The sequence below is a fragment of the Lissotriton vulgaris genome, chromosome 8, assembly GCF_964263255.1.
Source record: "Lissotriton vulgaris chromosome 8, aLisVul1.2, whole genome shotgun sequence".
Taxonomy (NCBI): Eukaryota; Metazoa; Chordata; class Amphibia; order Caudata; family Salamandridae; genus Lissotriton; species Lissotriton vulgaris.
This window is the reverse complement of record NC_141696.1, coordinates 705581439-705604867: the sequence shown is the minus strand read 5'-3', so window position 1 is coordinate 705604867 and position 23429 is coordinate 705581439.

Below are 23429 nucleotides of genomic sequence, written 5' to 3'. Positions count from 1 at the left end.
TGTAACAAAATGCCTGCCTACAGACTTTAGCACAGTGTAATAATAATCCACCCTTAAAAGTGGTTGTCATTACCACATACGTTTGACAATAATTAAGTAAGGCCTACTTGCTTTGTCATACCTTTTTAATTATAAATCACACCTAAGTCATAACCTTTCCCAGTGAACGGATAACTCCTTTACCCTTTACCAATTGCTAGGATGCATATAAAAGTCTGGCCAACAGAAGTGCTTGAAGGCTGGCAACCATCAGGCGTACAATTATAAAATTAAATATATGTATGAATTACATTTGCCAAAATAATCTACAGCCCCTCTCAATAGGGCCTACAAGACTCACAGTGACATTTTACTCACTCAGGATTCGTCCGAGTGAGTGAGCAATAGCATTACCATTGCCTACGATTTTAATCTGTGAGATTACATGTAATCAAATACCTTTCTGTGGCCTTTAATATACGGTGGCCATAATCCACTGTTAGAGATTTACTGATTTAACCATTTGCTTTTCATAATAAATAAGCCAGGCCTACAGCCTTTGTAATAATTTTTTATTTAAAAAAAAACAGCCAGACCAATGTAATTTGGCAAAACATTTCCCTATACATCAATCAAGCCTATAGCTTTTATTATTAATCAACTCAGGCACCCTGCACTGATCATACGCTTTCCCACAAGGGAACCATCAGGCATAAAGTTATAAATTGGAAATGTAGACAACAGTTGGCAAAGCAAAATAGAATCTCTTCTAACAGGGCTTAACAAGGATTATCACAGTACAAGTCCTCTATACTTATGGCTTGTCTGAGGTGGCAACCAACACCAAAACTCTTACCTATTAAGGTGATCTATGAGATTCTGTGTAACAAATAACCTATCTGTAAGCTTTATTTCAGAATAATAACAACCCACTCTTAAATGGCTGTTGACTTTATTATTTCACAATCAATATGTCAGGCCTCCTGCCTCAAGTGTGACCTTTCATTTTTTTTGTCAAATCTGTTTATTAGCAGTTTTATAGATATCGCAGTACATTAGACATTTCAACATTGTCAGCTCAGTAAATTGGGCATGTCAGATGTGTATTGAGAGACATTATAGCATACAATTAAGAGGCACAAGGCCACGATTGCAATAAGAACGAAGGATAACCGCCCAATACTGGCAAAAGCGCATGTTGCCTGGGCAGCCGCCCCAAAGTAGGTCCATGACTGTCCACACGCTAAGCTTATTTGCATTAGCATTGTTGAGAGTGGATCTTCCCAACGCCAGGCTTGTGCACAAAGATGACTTTTAGACAACAACTGTGAATAAGCTATAAAAAGAATGAAGAAGAAAACAATAGTGGCAAAACCATCAACACTGATACATGTGAGTCCCGACCCCTCCTCCCGCCGGCTCCCCCCCCCCGCACGCACGCATGCCCCAGCCACAACTGGACCTGCACCTGAAACCTACATGACCTCAGGAGTCAAAGACAGTGTCAAACCAACTATTTAGACAGGAGAACATCCCACGGTACACCCCAATCCCAGAGGACGCCACTGCTCCCATGCCCCCGACCCTGCCCAGGGCTCCGCCATTGGTTCTTTCCGGAGCCCCACCGTTTCCTCCCTGTGTATGGCCGTCCACTCCGCCCGAGCCCTTGCCTGAAAGGAGGAGGTCCAGACTTGGTGGGTCACGTGCCTTCCAGTGCCTCGTAAGGAGGCGCGTAGCCACCACCATCCCCTGGTTTAAAAAGCAGGACGACGCCCTGTCTTTGGGCGGCCTCCTAAATTGGTGCAAAATGTATTCCGGCCAGTCAAAGGATAGAATGCGTCCAGTCAGTCGGTCAAAATATCTTTATTCGATTAAAAAAAACATAAAAGAATCAGAGCATAAAATATTCGATTAAATCCAACATGAAGTGCATTCATAATTATAAAGTGGCAATTTGTGCAAGACTACATTAGTACATACATACAATGCAGGTTTAAGTTTCAATCCATGCAGTTCGTAAGAGAACGCGCTCTTAGAAACCATTGTAATATTATACATAAGTCTAAATTACTAGGTCATAGGGAAGATCGATTGTGCAAATATGCAAACTCCAGACTAAAGTGCAGTTGCCATCAAATCACAAGGAATACAATTCAAGAAATAAAATACAGTAACTTTTGTTACAATATTTTCCACAAGTTAAAAAATTGCTAAAAATATGTTTTGTCAAAATATAAATACTATTAACCTTAAAAAATACAGTTTAAAAAAATGCTATCTTAATGTTTTCAGGTATATTATGACAGAGATCCTACTTAAAATTTCAGACCATTCTTCATTCTAATATAATTAGCAGCCAATAAGAATCTCGAGACCCCAAACACGACAAGCTGGTTATTATCAGTTTCCAGGATACACAACATTTCCATATACCTTCTCACATCCAGCTTTCTTCCTAACGGTGCAATCCATTTCTGTCTAGCTTTCATATAAATAAGACAAAATAAAAGAACATGGGCTATACTTTCCCTAGTTGACAGCTGGCACATTTTGCACCTATTATCTTCCTCTTTGTTGCAAACAAGTCCCCACCTGGCCGTAAAGGATCTAACTAACAGGGTCCCGTACCTTAATTTTAAATACAATATTTTTGCGAGATGAGGTTCTATTTGATCAAGGAAAACCTCAAAGCAAGGGACGGGTTTAACCATCAGGTAGTCATTAGTTAGTGGGCCAGCGCTACTTTTTGATGCAATTTTTAAAACAACATGGTCCCAAAAGATCCTCTTAAGTTCTTTTTTTGAACTAAGGGTCAGGTTTTCTGGGTGTAGCCATAACTCTCTGAGCCCTAAATCTGTTAGCCACCTGCGCCCATTAACCAGCCAAGGGAAGGATACATGTGTATCTAGTGCAATTAATTCTTTCAGTGCCATTCTGTAAATAAAAAGTTCTTCAGTAGCCCATAACCTGATCCAATATAGTAGGGTCATCAAAGCTGCTCTGTCCTCTATACGTTTTAATCCTAAATCATATGTAAACAGAATCATCGGGGTGTTTTGGGGCAGGGGGATCAGCGCTCTTAAGATCCTGTTTTCCCCCGTAACAAGTTAGTTATCTCCAGTGCATTTGCGGAGCAGCTCGCCGATTACACTCCAGTAGGAGCCCAGCCTAGGGCAACTCCATAAGAGGTGGATGATCCCTGCGTCCACCTCTCCACATCTGGGGCAGGACGCATCTACTCGGTGTTAGTATCTATTAATGAGCGCAGGCGTGAGGTAGGCCCTCTGAACAACATAAAGTTGGATCTGGCGGAAGCGCAAGTTTCTGGGGATGTGTACCAGACTTTTAAGAATTCTCCCCCACTCCTTATCGGATAGTTGCCTCCCCATGTCACGCTCCCATTTGCCCCTGAGCGGGGTCAAACTAGCCCCTGTGTGTAACCTTAACGACCCCGCAAACCAACGGATCAGATGCTTGCCCTTCCCCATGACATGAAGGTACTGCATAGTTAAATGCTGTTCAGGCTCAAACGCCACGTCTCCCCACTTGACTGTCATTTTCGCCACTATGGAGCGATGTAGCAGGAATCCCCCAGGGGGAGCCCGTCTTCTGAGACCAATGCATCATACGCCACTAACGCCCCGTCCCTAAAGAGGTCACCCAGCGTCTGAATGTCTGCCTCTCTCCAGTGCTCCAGCATGGGACGCGTAAGGACCCCCTCGCCTCCCAGAAAACCCTCCAAAGGCACCGCAGGCTCGTACAGGAGCACCCGTCGAGTAAGGAAAAGGGCTTTGCGGAAGCACTTATACGCCACTGCCAGCAGCAGCGGGGTGGGTCTGGCAGGCACTGCCAGAGGGTGGAAAAGCCTGGCGACACACTCCAGTGAGTACGGAGGCTCAACTGTGGCGGTATCGTCCCTACCTCTGTCCGCCAACCAGCGGGCAATCCATTGAAGCTGCACAGCCAAGTAGTAGTGCTCAAAACAGGGAGCGGCCAGCCCACCATTGTCTGTTGGCAGGAATAGCTTCACAAGCGGCAATCGATGCCGGGACGTGCCCCAGATGAAGTCCCGCAGTACCACATTCAGCGCCGAAAAGAAGGAGGCCGGGACATAAAGAGGCAGATTGGCAAAGTAATACAGGAGTCGGGAAGGATAACCATTTTGGCAAAAGCCACCCTACCTGTTGTGGTTAGCGGGAGGGAGGACCAAAAGCGTATCTGGGATCTAAGCACTGCCACAGCTGGTCCCAGGTTACCTTCAAAAAGATCAGCCGGCTGCCTGTAGATCTGAATCACTAGATAACTGAGGGTGTCGGCCTTCCATTGGACTCTTGTGTCGCCAAGACAGTACCCTGGGTCTTCTATCTCAGTGCTGAATGCATAGAGGCAATACTTGCCCGCATTTACCAGGAGCCCTGAGACAACCACAAACTGTTCCAGCAAGTGGGCTAGCCTCTCCGGTATGCGTGTCACATCTTTAACGAACACCAGCAGGTCATCCGCATAAAGTGATACCTGGTGGATTGCATCTCCCAGGGGAATTCCCGCTCCCAGTGCAATCGCCAAGGGTTCCACAGCGTACACGAACAATAGCAGGGACTGGGGGCAACCCTGCCTGTTACCCCGGCCCACCGCCACCGCTTCAGAAATATAGGGGCCCAGCCTCACCCGGACCACAGGATTTTTATAGAGGAGCTCAACCATCTGTAGGAAGCCCACATCAAGGTTATAGCACGAGAGCACCGCAGCCAGGTATCCCCACCCCAGGCAATCAAAGGCCTTTTCCAAGTCTATTATCAGGCACCCCTCCCTGGGCCATTCCTTTGTTGCTTCAGCCACCACCCTAAAGAACCTCCTGAGATTCAGGGATGTGGATCTCGTTGGCACAAACCCATTTTGATTGGAGTGCACTAGATGAGGGACCACTGCCGCAAGCCGCTCTGCAAGAATATTGGCAAAAACTTTATAGTCCACATTAAGCATTGCCAGCGGCGTGTACAAACTCAAAGCAGTGGGGTCCCTATCTGGCTTAGGCAATGAAACCAGGAACGCTTCCCACATGGATGGAGGGAATGAGCCGTTACTTATAGCGGTGTTATACAGCTGGAGGAGCAGGGGTGCAAGAATATCCCTGTTCGCCTTATAATATTCGGCGGGTAGGCCATCCGGCCCGGGAGTTTTACCAGCCGCCATATCCCGATTCACGTCCCCTCCCTCCTCGAGTGTGAGGGGGCATTAAGCTCAACCCTGTGCTCCTCGGATGCTGCAGGCAAGGTGACAGCGTCCAGGGACGCATCTAACGCATGCCGAGGGCCAGTGCCGCGGCCCGTGTATAGTTTCTTATAAAGGTCGGTCAGAGCACGGTGGATTTCTTGCTGTGTGTATACCATCTCCCCCTCCGCTGTACACAGAGCTCCTATCAGGACTCCGCGCCCGTCTCTCTACACCAGCCAGGCTAGCAGCCAGCCAGCTCTGTCCACCTTGGCATGCGTCCTGGCCGCGTGCACCGCATAGTTATGGCAGCGCAGCTGTTCCATAAGCTCTGTATGCCTCGTGCGTAGGTCACTTAGCGTACGTGAGTGCTCACCCTTCCCCTCACCCTCCCTCTCATACCGGAGGAGCTCCGACTTTAGGCGCGCCAGGGAGTGCGATAACTTTTTACGTATAATCCATGTGGCCCCCATGCAATGCCCGTGAATAGTTGCTTTATGTGCTTCCCACTCAACCAAAGGGATGCTCGCCATTCCTTCATTGGCCTCAAAGTAATCTAAGATGGCCGTGCCCAGCGAGGATCGGAACTCAGAATCCTCAAGCGCAGCAGGCTGTAGCCGTCCCGTGGGTACAGGTGGGCGATCTGCCTCCCAGCTAATCTGGAACCATAGGAGATTGTGATCAGAATGTGTTCTCTCTAGGTATTCTGTTTTGACGAGGAGCGGAAGCAGCAACTGGATGCCTATTATCCGATCCAATCGAACATGCAGATCTTGAACTGCGGAATAGTAGGAGTAAATTCTATCTATGGGGTGCTGCGCGCGCCAGAGGTCATACACTCCAGAGTGCACATGCCAATCCCTAAATGCTTGCCAATTAGATGCCACTATCGCAGCTCGGAGGGGAGGGAAAGACCGGTCTTAGGTGCACGTCTAGTACCATGTTAAAATCCCCGCCGATCAGCCAAGGGAGACCAGCATAAGGGTGAAGGATTTGATTCAGGCTCTCTAGATAGGAGGGCTGGTCTGTGTTCGGGGCAATCAGAGATCCTAACAGGATTTCCTGACCAATGAACTGCCCCCGCACTAGAGAGTACCTGCCCCCTGGATCTACCAGTGCTTCCGTACAAATGAAGGGGATACCCGCCCTCACCCAATCAGAGTGCCACGCGCATGGGCAGAGAAGATTGTACCAAATATGTGCCCCCTCCAACGCCTGCGCAGTTGATCGAGCTCGACCTGTGTCAAGTGCATCTCCTGAAGGAGAGCAATCACCACCCTATGACGCTGTAGGTAGGAAAACACCGAGTAGCGGCATGACAGGGTGTGCATACCGCAGATGTTCCAGGTCAGTATGTTAGTGTGTGTCATATGTCAAGTCTTTTCGTACGTGCACAGGGGCAAGGGAACGCCTCGGGGGGGCCTACGAGCACCAGCGGGGAAAAGAAGGTCAGTGTGCCGCAAGTGAAACATGTGAACAATCACAAACAGTGTAACAAGTAGGGCGAGTCCCCAGTAGGTCATACGTCCAAACCTCAACAAGATCCACCACACAAGAGTGGGCTAACTCAGCGCGACTGCTGTCTGGGTGTGTGTGCTGCCAACAACCGCATTACCCTGCACCCCTAATTCATACCTCCAGGATGCGCGAGAGGTGCTTCGGGGTATCTAGGACCTGTAAATGCACCAGGCCAGTGCAGGACGCCTGCAAGGGGAGCCCGCTAGTGGAATAAACACTCAGCACCCGCTAGCCCCGGCCCTTCAATAATACCCACAGTCAATCAGCCTCACAGCTTTCCGCAGCAGCGCAATCATGCTTGGAGAAAAGCAAACATAGCACATCAGCACGCACAGCAATAGTATGAGAGATACATCACAATCTAGTGCAAAGTCAGAGACAGGGACCTTGCATGTCTGCCACAGGTCATATCACATAAGCAGGTCAGCTGTTTGGGGTGTTACCACTGGCATGCTCATGTCTCAGACAGTACTGTAGATGGGGATGGCGAGCCGCTCATGTCTGGTTCACTGCGTGTCTGAAGGTCATTTAGGCCGCACCCTGCACTGCTCCCAGGTTCACAACCGCTTCCTGTTGTTCAAGCCGCATGTTCTCTGGACAGGGTGCAGCTGGGCCGGGGCCATGGCCACGACGGGGTGCCCTGTTTTCTGCAACTTCTTGAACTCTGTACCTGCCATTCACCTTCCTCCGCGCCCGCAGGTCGAGTGCCCTTCTACTGTCCCGTTTCCTCCAGCCAGTCCCAGACATCTGACGGTGCGTCAAAGAAGCGGGCACCCTCCTTGGTGATCATGCAGAGACGAGAGGGGAACAGCAAGGAGTACGGCAGTCCCAGTACCCTCAGTTGCTTTTTCACCGCCAGATATGTGTTCCTCCTTCTCTGTACTGTTGCCGTATAATCCAGGAAAAACATCACACGGCTGTTCCCCCATTGTGAGATTATCCAACTTCCTGGTTCCGCGCAGCACCACATCCCTGTCTCGATAATTAGGTAGCTTGAAAAGAAACGGGCGAGGCCAGCTCCAGGCTCCGGGTCGGGGCTTCTGCGCCGGCACCCTGCACGCTCTCTTTACTACAAAGTACGAGGACAGCATCTCTGGGGGCAAGAGGTCCCGCAGCCAATTCTCGGTATACCGCTCTGGATCCTTCCTTTCTTCACCTTCCGTGTTCCTGACCACCTGAACATTGTTGCGCCGAGAGCGCTCTTCCGCATCCTCAATGCGATCTTCCAGCACATGAACCCAGTCTATGATGTCTTGAAGCGCTGAAGCATGATTCTGCACCACAGGCTGCAATTCTTGAAACGACTGGCGCTGCTCAGCAACTGACTCCGCCAGCTTGCGGTGGTCAGCGTGGAGCAAAGTAAAGTCCGACGTGACCTTGCCGATCAGGGCCTCCAGGGATACCTTTGTTTTCTCCAACGTAGTGCCTATGCTCTTCACCGCTGCCAGCCAGAGTCCCTCTTGGCCGCAAGAGCCGCTGCCGGGCCCAGGTGGTCACTCTGTGGTCCATTCGAAGAGCCCAGCCCATCAGCCACATGCTGCTTCTGCAGGGACTTATCCCTAAGCCTGCCCATCACCTGCTGCTGTGCAGAAGGCATCCACACCCGCCAACAGTCACCTGTCACCCAGCGTCAGGCTCCTACCAGAGTCCCAGATGAGAGGACACCTCACCAGTCCAGTTCCACCAGCTGCGACCAGAGGGACCGCCGATACGGACTGAGCGCTAGCACAGGCTGGGCCTCAGCGCCCAACAGCCCGTGTCTGCCCTGTGGGTGCCTCTGACAATCGATTGACGTGCACCACACCGTTCGGCAGGGGTGTGCCCTCTCCATCTCTCCAGAGGCCTCTGCACCAGTGCCCCCTCGTTGGCGAACTACAACTGCGTCGCTCCAATGTCTCCCGGCAACAGAGGCCACAGTGTCACAGTGATTAAATGCAACCTGCCCTGTGCAGTCTTGGGCACCCGGCGCCCTCTCCAAGCACGCAACCGATTGCGCACCAAAGGCGGCCACCTAAGGAGCAACAGTGGCTAAAATGGCGCCAGCACCAAGATGACGCCCAGGTCCCAGTGCATCAAGTTGTAGGCACGAAACCCTTTCCAGGAGGTCGCGGCCTGGGGATGCCAAGTGCAGCCAACCTCAAGTCACTGATCGTCGTCCTAGCCCATTCTGCATTTTGACCCCGTACAGCACTTTGCCAGGCCCAGGGGCGAGCACCACAATCCGCCTCAGTCCCCTGGGTGGTCCCTCCTCGCAGCCTCCACTAATACAGCCCTCAACCCTAGCCTCACACCTAGGGCTCCACTCCAATGCAGGACAGTTCAGGCTCCAGGCCCCAGGTACGGGTCTCTCTTCACTCTGCCAATCGGGGGCAATGTGGCCTACAGTCCGCTGTGCTACCCAGCTGATGCGCACCACAAACGGCAGTCCCCGAGCACCCGGTCCACCATCCGCTGCCTCCGCTCTAAATCATCAGGGTAATGCGACGCTGCCACAGGGCTCCCCAGATCCGCCTGAGTCCCTCTCCTCACCAGCTCTCAGCCAGCTGCCTTGCCGCTCGTGTCTCCCAGCAGCACTGGAGCAGGATTCGCAGGATGTCTGGGCCCAGAGCAATGCCCGACGTCCCGTAGCGGTGCTCAGCAACTCCAACGGCCGCCAGGTACTTTTTGCGCCACTGCGCCTCGGGCCACATTGCCTCCGCCAGCCGGCAGACTTCGCAGTCGCAGCCCCAAGCCGAGATCCGCTTTGCTCCGCCGGCTCCCCGCTGTATTTCCGCACCAGCTCCTTACAGCACGGGCTTTAGAAACACCACCACGGGGTAAATTGCAGGATAATTAGAGGTCAAACACTGGAGCCCTACGCGGACACGTCAGTCATGCTGGCTGACTAGCCACGCCCCCGAGTGTGACCTTTTATAATAAACTATCAGGCATATAGTCTTAATAATTGGTCTGTCACCATATCTAGCGTAATCCTATTGTCCTGAGTGTAAGTAAGCATTTCACTAAGTAATTATCCAGCAGTCATCAAAATACAAATGCATATAAAAGTACAGTTGGAAAATCAAAATATTATCTGTCCTAAGAAATTCTTCATTTGTTTGAGGCAAGATGGCGGCCGCCAGGCTGGCGGTGTGAGTTGCCAGCTCCTTCACTCCCGGTCAGGAAAGGGGAGAAAATAGAGAGTTACCTGCAATTTGCGGCATCTGCGGCAAGGATGCGGATGGATGCGGATGAGAGTTTTTGAAGGCTTTGAGGAAAAAGATTGCAGGCTTTATTGAAGGATTACGAGTCAGGCTGTGCTGTGCTGAGTGAGCGAGTCTTTTATGGCGTTCTCACTCGCGGCGCTTTGATGGTGTGTTCGATACTGTTATTCACTCGAACATTCCTGAACCCGTATCAGGCTTGGCGTTATTTTCGTTCTTGGATTGGATTATCGTGGGCTGCTATCTCAGACAGTGGATGGAATATGCCTCAAAAACCTGCAAATCCTCTTTCTAAATCGCCGGTTTCCAGGAGCGGTAAAACGAAGACGTTGGTGATGACTTAAGGAGCCCCGGGCTCAGAAGCTGTGGGCTCTACGTCGGATACTTTGAAAGCTGGTGAGGTTTCTACAATACAGCAACCTGTGAATCAAAAGAAGGGAGGTGAGCGGACTAATAAAAATAGTATGATGACCCAAACGGCCTCAGCGTGTGGAAACTCCTCCATCTGTGTTTCTGAGTCAAATACGGACTGTGCAAACCGTGATAGCAGCATTGTGACTAATATAATTCAAGGGGAACTTTGTCAGGGAGGTATGATTAATGTATCTGAAACACCTGAAAGAGCTCAAACATTTGAAAATGAGTCTGTGCCTGAACCCGAACATGCAGTGAATGACATTGTGGGTTCTGTAGTTTCCGGGGTGGCTTCTAGAGTAGTTAATGGTGGTTTAAGCGAAACAACTAATATATCTGAAATAAATTCTGTGATGGAAGCAAATAATCCCCTCAATCTAGATGTATCTGAATGCACATGAAATAAATGATAACTTTTATTCAATGTCAGTTCATTCGTCTGATGAAAGTATTGATAGGGACTGGGCAGACTACCCTGGTGATAGCAGCATTGAGGAGGAGAAGTTGAGGCTCAGTAAGATCTCACCTGGATCTGCTATCACGGTTAAGAAACACTGAGTTACAAAAATCACCGGCTTTAAGGAAAAAAAACTAATGACGCGTATGATCTCTCGACAGCAAATCAACCTAGCCCTTTAGGCGAACATGTTCAACATGAACACTCTGATCCTGAAGTAACATTAGCAATGATTTATCAGACGATGGTCTCACATAGATCTGAAACAATGACTGAAATTGCGCGCACTCAAGCTACTTGTCGAAAAGTGCAGAATGCTGTGAGACGTATTACTAAAATATGTACTGATATGTCTACGAGGGTCTTTGAGGCAGAGACAAGGATATCCACCCTTGAGGAAGAAATTGCCATACAGAAAGCAGAACTCTCTTTGGTAAAAGCGCAGAGGGATGATATTAGCTTCAAGCTTACAGAGTTGCAAAATCAGTCCCGGAGGAATAACTTACGAGTTTTGGGGATCCCGGAAAATCTAGGGGGGTCGCACGTACGAAATTTCATCTATGAACTGTTTTCTGCTGCATTTCCAGAACTTACATCATGGGACTGGTCAGTAGTTATTGAACGAGCTCACCGTATTCCATTCTCAATTAATAAATCTAGATACAAAGAAGATGATCATCCAAGAGCAATCCTGATTAGATTCAATAATTTCTTGGCTAGGGAATCTGTTTTTAGATTGGCTAGACCCGATAAAAAGCGTACTGCCAAGGGGTTTCGTTTTTTTGTTCGACCGGACTTTTGTCAGGCAACAGTATCTAAAAGATGGCATCTAAGGCAGCTGATTGCCGGATTTCAGGAAAAGGGTGCAGTAGTTTATTTGCAAAATCCGGCTAAACTTAAAGTTATTGTAAAAGGCCAATCAAGCTTTTTTCTGTCTGAGATTTTGGCAAAAGAGTATTAAGCCTTGTTGTGAAAAAAAAAATGATGATGATCACGAAATTAAGATGATGTCTTGCATGTAACTCTAATGTTAGCTTGTAAGAAGATTGGTTAAAAAATAGGTTATTTGTCCTTTTTTTCTGACCGTGGGGGGAGGGCACTCTGTGTTCCCAGGGATTACTAGTTCCTGTGCCTCATTAGGTGGGTTGGGGGTGGGGGAGGGGAGGGAGCAGGGGTGGGGGGTGGTGTGGGGGAGGTTCTGGGGGTGTTGGTGGTGGGGTGGGTGTAAATCAGCAACAGTTGATGTTGGTTACATAATCATGAAGATTAGAGTTAATCTATATTGGAATTTGAAATGGAATCTTTCTATTAGATCCGGTAGATATGAAGCTGATATGGAATTTAAAATGAGAGATGTGTTGCTCTCTTTGTGCAATTTTTTTTTCCTTTCTCTCAAAATGGGTAGGAAAATAAAGGTTTGCTCCTTGAATGTCAACGGCCTTAATGATGCAAAAAAAAGAGGGATTTTGGCTAAAATGATATATCTGTTACAGATAGACATTCTTTGTTTGCAAGAAACTCATGTGGCTTGGGACAAAAGGGATCTGCTAAAAAAATTAGGTTTGGACTTGTTTATTTGTTCTAAACAGACTGGGATTAAGAGGGGAGTTGCTATCTTGATGCGCTGAGGTTTAGGGGCTTGTCTCAAAACATCTGCAGACAAGTGGGGAAGATGGGCGTCTGCAGAATTTCTGATATCTCAAAAGAAATTTATGATAAGTAGAATATATGGCCCCAATTTGGATGACTCTGAAGTGCTAAATGATTTGAATTCAGAGCTTGCTTTGTTTAGTCAACCCATTACTTTTTGTGGGGATCTGAATATTCTAATTGAAGCTAACCGAGATATTAGACAGAATGACAAATATGTAGGGCATACACCTTGGTGGTACAAAGCTCTCCAAAATGTAGTTCTTGATAATAGTCTTATGGATGTTTGGCATACCCTTTGTCCTGAAGATCCTGGATATAGTTTTTTCTCTGTCCCTCATCGTAAATTTGTTCGCCTTGATTATTTTTTTGTTTCCCAGTATTTTATTGACAAAGTAGAGATGGAAACTCGTCCCAAACTGCTTTCAGACCATAATCCACTTTTGTTAATATTTGTTTACCAGTAATTACAGAAGGTCCTAAAAACAATTGGTCATTTCAAAGGAATTTATTAGTTGAGGATGATTACTTGCAACATATGACTAAAGTTATGCAGGAGTTTTTTTCAAATTAATAACAACAACGCATCCGTCCTAATTGTTTGGGACACATTTAAATCTATAATACGGGGAGAGACACTTAAATACTCGAATTATCAGCTAAAGAATAAACGTAATACATTCAAAATGGATTGAGATATGGTTCTAAAGGCAGAGAGAAAATTAGCTGAAAAGATAAAATCTAACCAGTATATAGAAGAAGCCCTACTAGATGTATCCATTAAACGTAGTATAATTTACTCCCATACAGCTGATCAAGTAGCTTGTAAGTTTAGACAAAATAAGACAGAAAGTTACGAGTTAAATGAACAAACTGGCAAAGTACTAGCCCAGAGATTACGGCAAAAAGCAGTATCTAATGAAATTAAAAAAATTAGAGATATGAGTGGGGCTTTCAGGACGTCTAAAGAGGATATATTAAAGGCGTTTCGTGAGTTCTATCAGGTATTATATTATCAACCTGATAATGTTGCTGACATAGAAATAAAAAAATTACAATACTTAGAAAATATAAATAGAACTGGTCTTGCGGAGGCGCATAAAAACATGCTGAGCACTCCTATCGTATGGGATGAGATCGAGGCAGCAATCCTGGGCTTGGCCATGGGGAAGGCAATGGGACCGGATAATGTACCTTTAGAATTCTATTGTATATTTAGGAATATCCTCAAGCCAGAACTAATTAAAGTATTTTAACAAGCTTTTGTAGGTAACCCTCCTGATTCATGGTCGCTAGCCACTATAGTCGTCTTTAAAAAGAAAGGAAAGGCTGGTGAAGAGTTAACCCTTGGTTCAACGATGACCTTAAGAAATCCAAGAAGTTACGTTGTACCCTCGAGAAAACCTGGAGAAAAAACCCAACCACTAACAACCTGACAAACTTCAAGGACGCCACCCGCAAACACCACCAATTGATCTGATCCACCAAGAAATCAGCATTCAAGGATCGACTCGACAACAACGCCCACAACAGCAAAGAACTATTCAACATCGTCAAAGTATTTACCAACCCCACCGCCGGCACCAACGACATCACTCCCTCCCAGGACCTCTGCGACTCTCTATCCTCTTTCTTCCACAACAAAATCGGCGACATTCATAACAGCTTTGAAAACCTGTCCGAAGAACAACCCACTCCACCCAACTCCGAACCAAAACAGCACTCTCACAACCTTTGCGCCTGGAACCCAATCACGACTGAATACACCATCCGCCTGATGAACTCCACCCACTCAGGATCGCCAACTGACCCATGTCCCCACCACATTTTCAAAAAAGCAGACTTCATCATCGCACCCCATCGCCGCGATGTCATCAACTGCTCCTTCATCTCCGCTATCTTCCCAGAAAGCTGGAAACATGCCAAACTCAGCGCCCTTCTGAAGAAACACACAGCGGACCCCTCTGAACTTAAGAACTACCGCCCCATCTCACTCCTCCACTTCCCGGCCAAAGTCATCGAGAAAGCTGCCAATAGTCAGCTCGCTGCCTTCCTTGAATCCAACAATTCACTTGACCCCTCACAGTCCAGCTTCCGAGCCAAACACAGCACCGAAACCGCCCTCATCGCTGCTATAGACGACATCCGAACGCTACTGGACAACGGAGAAACAGCTGCCCTCATCCTACTTGACCTCTCCGCCGCCTTCGATACAGTCTGTCATAACACACTCATACAACGCCTCAACAACGTCGGAGTACAAGGAAAAGCGTTGGACTGGATCATCTCGTTCCTTGCCGGAAGAACCCAGAGAGTCCGCCTCCCCCAATTCAAATTAGAGGCCCCCGAAGTCATATGCGGCGTACCACAAGGATCATCACTCAGTCCCACCCTCTTCAATGTGTACAGGAGTCTCCTCGCATCCATCGCGTGACAACACAACCTCAACATCATCTCCTACGCTGATGACACCCAGCTGATCCTCTCCCTCATCAAAGACCCTAACACCGCCAAAACCAATCTACACGAAGGAATGAAAGAAGTAGCCGAATGGATGGAAAACAGCCGTTTAAAACTAAACTTGGACAAAACGGAAGTCCTCATCTTAGGCTCATCCCCGCTGCCTGGGACGACTCATGGTGGCCACCGGCCCTGGCAACCGCTCCCATACCTACGGACTACGCACGTAACCTGGGCTTCACCCTTGACTCCTCCCTATCGAAGACCAGACAAGCCAACGCCGTCTCATCATCATGCTTCAACATCCTGCGCATGCTCAAAAAAATCTTCCGCTGGATCCCCACCGAAACAAGAAAGACAGTCACCCATGCCCTAGTCACTAGCCGACTAGATTACGGAAACACCCTTTACGCCGGAACCACAGCCAAACTACAGAAAAAACTCCAACGCATCCAAAACGCCTCAGCCAGACTCATACTGTAAATCCCCCGTCAAGCTCACATTTCGGGTCACCTGCAAGATCTCCACTGGCTTCCCGTCAACAAGAGAATAACGTTCCGTCTCCTCACCCACGCACACAAGGCCCTCTACGAACTAGGACCCGAATGCCTCAACAAACGACTGTCCTTCTACACACCCACCCGCCAACTACGCTCATCCAATCAAGCCCTCGCCGCAATTCCACGCATTAATAGATCCACCATGGGAGGAAGATCTTTCTCCTACTTAGCGGCCAAAACCTGGAATTCTCTCCCCACTCACCTCCGCCTCACACAGAACCACCTCTCTTTCAGAAAGCAGCTAAAAACCTGGCTATTCGATAAGTAACGCACCCACCCTCCCTCAAGCGCCTCGAGACCTTCTGGGTGAGTAGTGCGCTATACAAATTATTGAACTTGAACTATTGAACCCATTTCTCTTATCACAGCCGATAGCAAGATCTTCTCTAAATTTCTGGCAAATAGATTGAACAAGCTTATGCCAACCCTTGTCTCAATAAGACAACATGGATTTATTTCGAAGAGAGATACCACAGACCATGTCAAGAAAATCATATCACTTCTGGATTGGGCGCAGGCTACGGAACCTCAGGTTGCGGTGGCCCTGTTGGATGCTGAAAAAGCGTTCGACAGGGTCGCCTGGGGATTCCTGTGGTCAGTAATGGTCTGGATGGGACTACCTAAGGAAAATATTGTGGCAGTTAATTCAATTTATCTTCATCCAAAGGCTGCTATTTGAATAACTGGTACACTATCGGAGAATTTTAGGATAACAAGGGGAACAAGACAAGGCTGTCCTTGTTCTCCTTTGCTATTTACCTTATATTTGGACCCCTAGCTCAGCAAACTGGAAAAGGAAACCGATATTGCCTCTGTTACTATTTTACAAAATGAGTTCAAAATATTTGCATACGCCGACGATGTGGCTATTACCACTTCTGATATCAAGCGGGCGTTACCTAAAATAACTGATTTAGCTAAAGAATTCTGTCGGGTTACAAGCTAAATCTTATGAAAAAACATTTGATTCATTCAGAAAAAGGTCGACCGACTGATCTAGCCAAAAGCATGGGCGGAAAATCCGTTACGCTCGCGGATTTTGCGGATTTTCGGGAAATTCGCAATCCGCGAGATTTGCGAATTTTCCGCAAAATCCGCAAATTCGCACGCAGCGGATTTTTTTTGCGGCGCGCGGCGTTGGTGAAACAATTTTTGCGGCGCGCGGCGTTTATCATCGTTTGCCGAGTTGTTTTTCTCGATAGTTTGCGAGTGCTGCGCCATTTTGGATCTTGCTGTGTGATCCCGCGGGAATTGGCGAGCGCGATTACGTCATCGCGGCTTGCCAGCGATAGTTTGTCAACGCAAGTACGGCGAGATCACGTCTCGCGGTACTTCGCAATTGCGAGATTTGAGATGCGGCGAGCAGCAAGAATCTCGCACAGGCGAAAATATAAAATTTGCAATTCTGCACAAGAAATCCACCAGCAAGCAGCATAAACCTTCTTGAAATGATGATTTTTATCTGAATAACTCCTTAGGTTGACATTTGCCTGCACTTTTTTAGCGAGGAGTCCATTTTGGGGAGGGGGGGAGGGGGGTGGGAGGAAGGAAGTGCCCCACAGTCTTCAACTTCCTGTTCCTGTTCAGCAGGCTCCTCCCAGTGCTTTGTCCATCTCCTGGTCACTTTTCATTTGGATCTGGAGCTGGAAGGATTACTTTTTGTGGATGCTGCTGGATCTTTGGATTTGAGGCCTTTTTGACTTTCTTTGGATCACTGTTGGATTAGAAATTTTACAAGTAAGTTTGTTTGGGGCATTACAGTTGCTGCAACTAAAATTTTGGAATTTTCGATTTTTGGGCTGTTTTGGGGCCTTTTGCCCAGGGGTACTCAGTGGTGGGTGGACTGAGTCTTTCTGTGGGTTGTCTTGAACTTAAACATCATGGAGGGAATGGATGGATTGGGATTGTGCTGATTTTTCAGTGATTTTCGTTTTTTGGGGCTGTACTTGTGGCCTTTTCACCAGGGGTATTTGAGTCTAGCATGGTCCTAGTCTTTCTGTGGGCTGTCTTGAACTTAAACATCATGGAGGCCATGGATGGAATGGGATTGTGCTGATTTTTCAGTGATTTTCGTTTTTTGGGGCTGTACTTGTGGCCTTTTCACCAGGGGTATTTGAGTCTAGCATGGGCCTAGTCTTTCTGTGGGCTGTCTTGAACTTAAACATCATGGAGGGCATGGATGGAATGGGATTGTGCTGATTTTGCAGTGTTTTTCGATTTTTGGGGGTGTTCATGGGGAAGGACAGGCCATGTGGCTGGTGGCCATTTTGAGTGCTGCTACAGGCACTGGCCATGTGCTGGGAGAGGCAAGTGGCCATTTTCAATGCAGGCTTTGTTGTTAGGCCTGCAACTATTTTGCCTACTTTTCAACCTTTATGCCCAGGGGTAGTGAGTCTTGCATGGGCCTAGTCTTTCTGTGGGTTGTCTTGAATTTAAACATCATGGAGGGCATGGATGGATTGGGATTGTGCTGATTTTTCAGTGATTTTCGTTTTTTGGGGCTGTACTTGTGGCCTTTTCACCAGGGGTATTTGAGTCTAGCATGGGCCTAGTCTTTCTGTGGGCTGTCTTGAACTTAAACATCATGGAGGGCATGGATGGATTGGGATTGTGCTGATTTTGCAGTGTTTTTCGATTTTTGGGGGTGTTCATGGGGAGGGACAGGCCATGTGGCTGGTGGCCATTTTGAGTGCTGCTACAGGCACTGGCCATGTGCTGGGAGAGGCAAGTGGCCATTTTGAATGCAGGCTTTGTTGTTAGGCCTGCAACCATTTTGCCTACTTTTCAACCTTTATGCCCAGGGGTAGTGAGTCTTGCATGGGCCTAGTCTTTCTGTGGGTTGTCTTGAATTTAAACATCATGGAGGGCATGGATGGATTGGGATTGTGCTGATTTTTCAGTGATTTTCGTTTTTTGGGGCTGTACTTGTGGCCTTTTCACCAGGAGTATTTGAGTCTAGCATGGGCCTAGTCTTTCTGTGGGCTGTCTTGAATTTAAACATCATGGAGGGCATGGATGGATTGGGTTTGTGCTGATTTTTCAGTGATTTTCGTTTTTTGGGGCTGTACTTGTGGCCTTTTCACCAGGGGTATTTGAGTCTAGCATGGGCCTAGTCTTTCTGTGGGCTGTCTTGAACTTAAACATCATGGAGGGCATGGATGGACTGGGATTGTGGTGATTTTGCAGTGTTTTTCGATTTTTGGGGGTGTTCATGGGGAGGGACAGGCCATGTGGCGGGTGCCCATTTTGAGTGCTGCTACAGGCACTGGCCATGTGCTGGGAGGCAAGTGGCCATTTTGAATGCAGGCTTTGTTGTTAGGCCTGCAACCATTTTGCCTACTTTTCAACCTTTATGCCCAGGGGTAGTGAGTCTTGCATGGGCCTAGTCTTTCTGTGGGTTGTCTTGAATTTAAACATCATGGAGGGCATGGATGGATTGGGATTGTGCTGATTTTTCAGTGATTTTCGTTTTTTGGGGCTGTACTTGTGGCCTTTACACCAGGGGTATTTGAGTCTAGCATGGGCCTAGTCTTTCTGTGGGCTGTCTTGAACTTAAACATCATGGAGGGCATGGATGGATTGGGATTGTGCTGATTTTTCAGTGACTTTCGTTTTTTGGGGCTGTACTTGTGGCCTTTTCACCAGGGGTATTTGAGTCTAGCATGGGCCTAGTCTTTCTGTGGGCTGTCTTGAACTTAAACATCATGGAGGGCATGGATGGAATGGGATTGTGCTGATTTTGCAGTGTTTTTCGATTTTTGGGGGTGTTCATGGGGAGGGACAGGCCATGTGGCTGGTGGCCATTTTGAGTGCTGCTACAGGCACTGGCCATGTGCTGGGAGAGGCAAGTGGCCATTTTGAATGCAGGCTTTGTTGTTAGGCCTGCAACCATTTTGCCTACTTTTCAACCTTTATGCCCAGGGGTAGTGAGTCTTGCATGGGCCTAGTCTTTCTGTGGGTTGTCTTGAATTTAAACATCATGGAGGCCATGGATGGATTGGGATTGTGCTGATTTTTCAGTGATTTTCGTTTTTTGGGGCTGTACTTGTGGCCTTTTCACCAGGGGTATTTGAGTCTAGCATGGGCCTAGTCTTTCTGTGGGCTGTCTTGAACTTAAACATCATGGAGGGCATGGATGGAATGGGATTGTGCTGATGTTTCTGTTTTTTTTCCGATTTTTTGTGTGGTGTATAACTGAACTGATGTTCCTCTGTCTTCCATTGTTTTTAGGTGCACAAGACTCAAGAGAACCACCAGTGCCAGGAAGAAGTCCTGCAGCGGTGTGTGTGTGCAGCATAACGTCACGCGACGTCACGTCTGGCCTCAGACAACTCTACAATTCGTGCAACTGCGGCCTGCTGTCTGACCTGCTCTGAAGAAGATTGCCCCAAAAAAAGTTCTCCGTAGCTCCTCTAGCAAGAAAGTTGCTAGTAAGGAGCAGAAGAAGCAAGTTACCAAGGAGGCTGGTGTGCCAACCGGCACGTTTTTTGGGAGAAAAAAAAAAGTACGCCTGCAGCAGCAGCAGGATCTGCTGGGGACCAAGCTGGGAGCAGCACCCCTGCTCCATTGGGTTCAGTGCCTCCACCACCACGCCAACTTAAGTCAAAGCCCTTGAGTGCTTCAGAGGCAGTCAGTGTACTTCTCCAATTACCATCGACCAGTGATGTTGGCTCATCACAAGAAAGTAGCAGCAATGTCCCTGAATCAACACAGGTTGTTGTAACTCATCTGACAAGTGTTGAACAACCACAGCCGCAACAACAACACCATGTGCAAGTACACGCCCAAGTACATGTGGAAAGAGAGGCAGCAAAAGGAGATGCGCAAGCAGAGGTGCATGGAGGGTCACAAGTCCCCACAATAGTTGTTCCTCCCGAAGTAGGGGCACATCAGGAAATCGACAATGAAGCCGAGGTATCATTGGAAGCCACTCCTCCTGATGATCATTCATTGTCTTCCACATCCCTAGCAAGGAAAAGATTAAGGGGGGTGTCTACATCTTCTTCAAGCCCACCTCCTTCTGATGCAAGTGATCCATCTTGGGAACCACCACTGCGGTCTGACAGTGAGGCACACCATGATCTGACAAAGGTACCTAAGCGTAAAAGGAAGGTCGTCGAAAAACTCATAGCTATGGATTGTGATGAGGCTCAACAAGAAGTGACAGATACTGCTGGTGATGAAGCCTCTCACGATGACGACGAGCCAGTCATCACAAAGGTCACTGCAGCCCCACCGGGCATGCAGCAAAGAGACATTTTGACCCTATCCCGAGAAGCTGCTGAGCGTGATGATGATATCGACGAGGAGGCAATGGAAATGGAAACACAACAATCATTAGATTTGGAGTTAAGTAGTACACCAACACCTACCGCTTCCATATTTCTTCCTCGCAAGAAGGTACCCACCTCGACCTCAATTCGTGGTGGTGAAAGTGCAAAACGTACTGAAGTTCGGCAATCCACATCCTCCACTTCATCTGGCATTAGCAGCAGGACCACCACCACCAGTATCGCCGCCTCCTCCTGCCCCCAAAGACATTTCAAGTCTCCAGTTTGGGACTTCTTTAGTGTTTGCCCAAAAATGGAAAACGTAGCCATTTGTAGCATTTGTAAGCTTCGAGTTAGTCGTGGTAAGCTTGGTTCTAACTATGGTACCGGAGGCCAGAGAGGTCATCTTAGGAGAGCGCACAATGTCCAATGGTTTCCGCACCTAGAGGCGGTCAAGGAAGCCGGAATTGCACGTAATGAAAACGTTGATTTTTCATCTGATGATGACGAGGAGGAAGAAGACGATTCAAACACTTCACTTACACCCAGTACCCCTGTCAGCAGCACACCCCATGTGAGGCACACTAAGAGTGTGGGAGAGAGTGAGACATCAATGCGGAAAAGTTCATCAGCGAGCGTAACTGGGTCGAAGATATCATCATCATCCCGTAAATCCTTGGTCCAGGGCAACATTAAAAAGATGTTGTTTACAGAAGCGCAATATGAACGCAACCACCCACTGACGCGTCTGTATAACACTAAGCTGGCTAAAATGCTAGCTCTGGACCTTCTCCCTTTTTCTTTTGTAGAAGGGGTTGGTTTTCTAGAATTAGTGGCAGCGCTCTGCCCTAAATGGAAGGTTCCTAGCCGGTTCTATTTTGCCCGAGTTGTGGTTCCAGCACTACATGAAGATGTTCTGAAGGTGATTGGGGCAGCTTTGCAGAAGAGTGCTGTTCACACTATACATCTGACAACAGACATGTGGACCAGTGGCGCAGGCGCTGATTACATGTGCATCACTGCACACTGGGTCTCTTTTTCAGGAGCTAAAGCAAAGCTAAACGCAGGTGTTGACGCGGACATTGTTTTTAAAGCTGCTCGGAAACATGCAACACTAGCCATGTTTGGTTTGGAGAAACGTCACACAGCAGAAAACATTTTGGATGTCTTTAACACAAAGGTCCTTAACTGGCTGTCCCCACTAAAACGCCAGGTTGGTTATGTTTCCACGGACAATGGCTCCAATATAGTTAAGGCCATGAGGGACGGTCACTATTTCAGAGTGCCGTGTTTGGCGCACTGTATAAACCTGGTTGTCCAAAAATTCTTGGGTAATAAAGGCAGTGCAGCGTACAGTGTATTGGACACCTGCCGAAAAATGTGCAAGCATTTCAGCCATTCTTTTAAGGCCCGGAAGCAGCTGAGGAGCCTGCTATATCAACGTCAAATGCCAGTGAAAGCACTCATCCAGGAGGTGGTAACACGTTGGAACTCAACCTTCTACATGCTTGAGCGTCTGTATGAGCAGTATACGGAACTCGATCAATATTTCCTTACAGAGGGTACAGAGGAGCTGAGGATGGGTGCGGCGCAATGGAACATAGTTCAAAGCCTGATACGCATGCTTCGTCCTTTTGAGTTCTTCACGCGTGCAGTCAGCAAGGAGGACTCTAATTTGGGAAAAGCTATCCCATTGTTGTACATGCTGGAGGACCAACTGAAGGAGGTGTGTTCTGTGTTTGAAAAAGATGAAAAAAACCAAGACTCTTTGCTTCTGGCTGAGAAATTATTAGAGCTCCTACAAGGTGATGAACGTCTTAAAAAGATCCACTCAGAAGAGCATTACATTTGTGCTACTATTCTGGATCCACGCTACAAAAAGGCGCTGGCAGGCCAAGCATTCTTTCCTTTTGATGATGAACATGTTCCAAAGTACAAACATTGGCTAGCCTTGTCAGCCAAGAGGTTTGAAAGAGAACGGCTGAAAATTGAAGGAAATGGCAGTACATCAGCAGGCCATCCCCAGTCAAAACAATCCACTTCTGCACCTGTGGCTGTGGCACAAGTGACCTCTCAGCCGTTAAAGACACCGGCAACCGGATCATCTGCACAAGACACAACAGAAACATTGGAGGCTGAAGAGGATTGGCTAGCTCTGCGTGGGTTTGGTTCTCAAAAGGTCAGAGGCACAGCAAGAGCTAAGCAAAGTGGAGGAACCTTGGATGAGGACCTTGAGTCGATGGTGAAGGACTATCTGAATGATTCAACAGAGGTCTATGTTAATTCTGACCCATTGGCGTATTGGCATGGGAAAAAAGAATTGTGGCCACAGCTCACCAACCTGGCTTTAAACTACTTGTCTTGCCCACTCGCAAGCGTGTCTTCTGAACGGGTTTTCAGTGCTTCTGGTGGCATTGTAACTCCCAAACGGAGCCGCCTCTTGCCCAAAAATGTGGAGAGGTTAACAATGATCAAGATGAATCAGCACCTCATACCACCAGATTTCAGAGTACGAGAAAGCGTGCCGGATGAAGAGGAGGTGGCCAGCAACATAGATGAGGGAATTTCTACTCTGTCAGGTGACACTGAGCTCACCCTGCCTGAATTCGCAGAGTATGATGACAAAGCCTTATTCTTATTCCTGGACCGTGATACCGAGCCCTGAAAATGAGACAACGAATCAATAACTTTCTTTTTCGTCCTTATT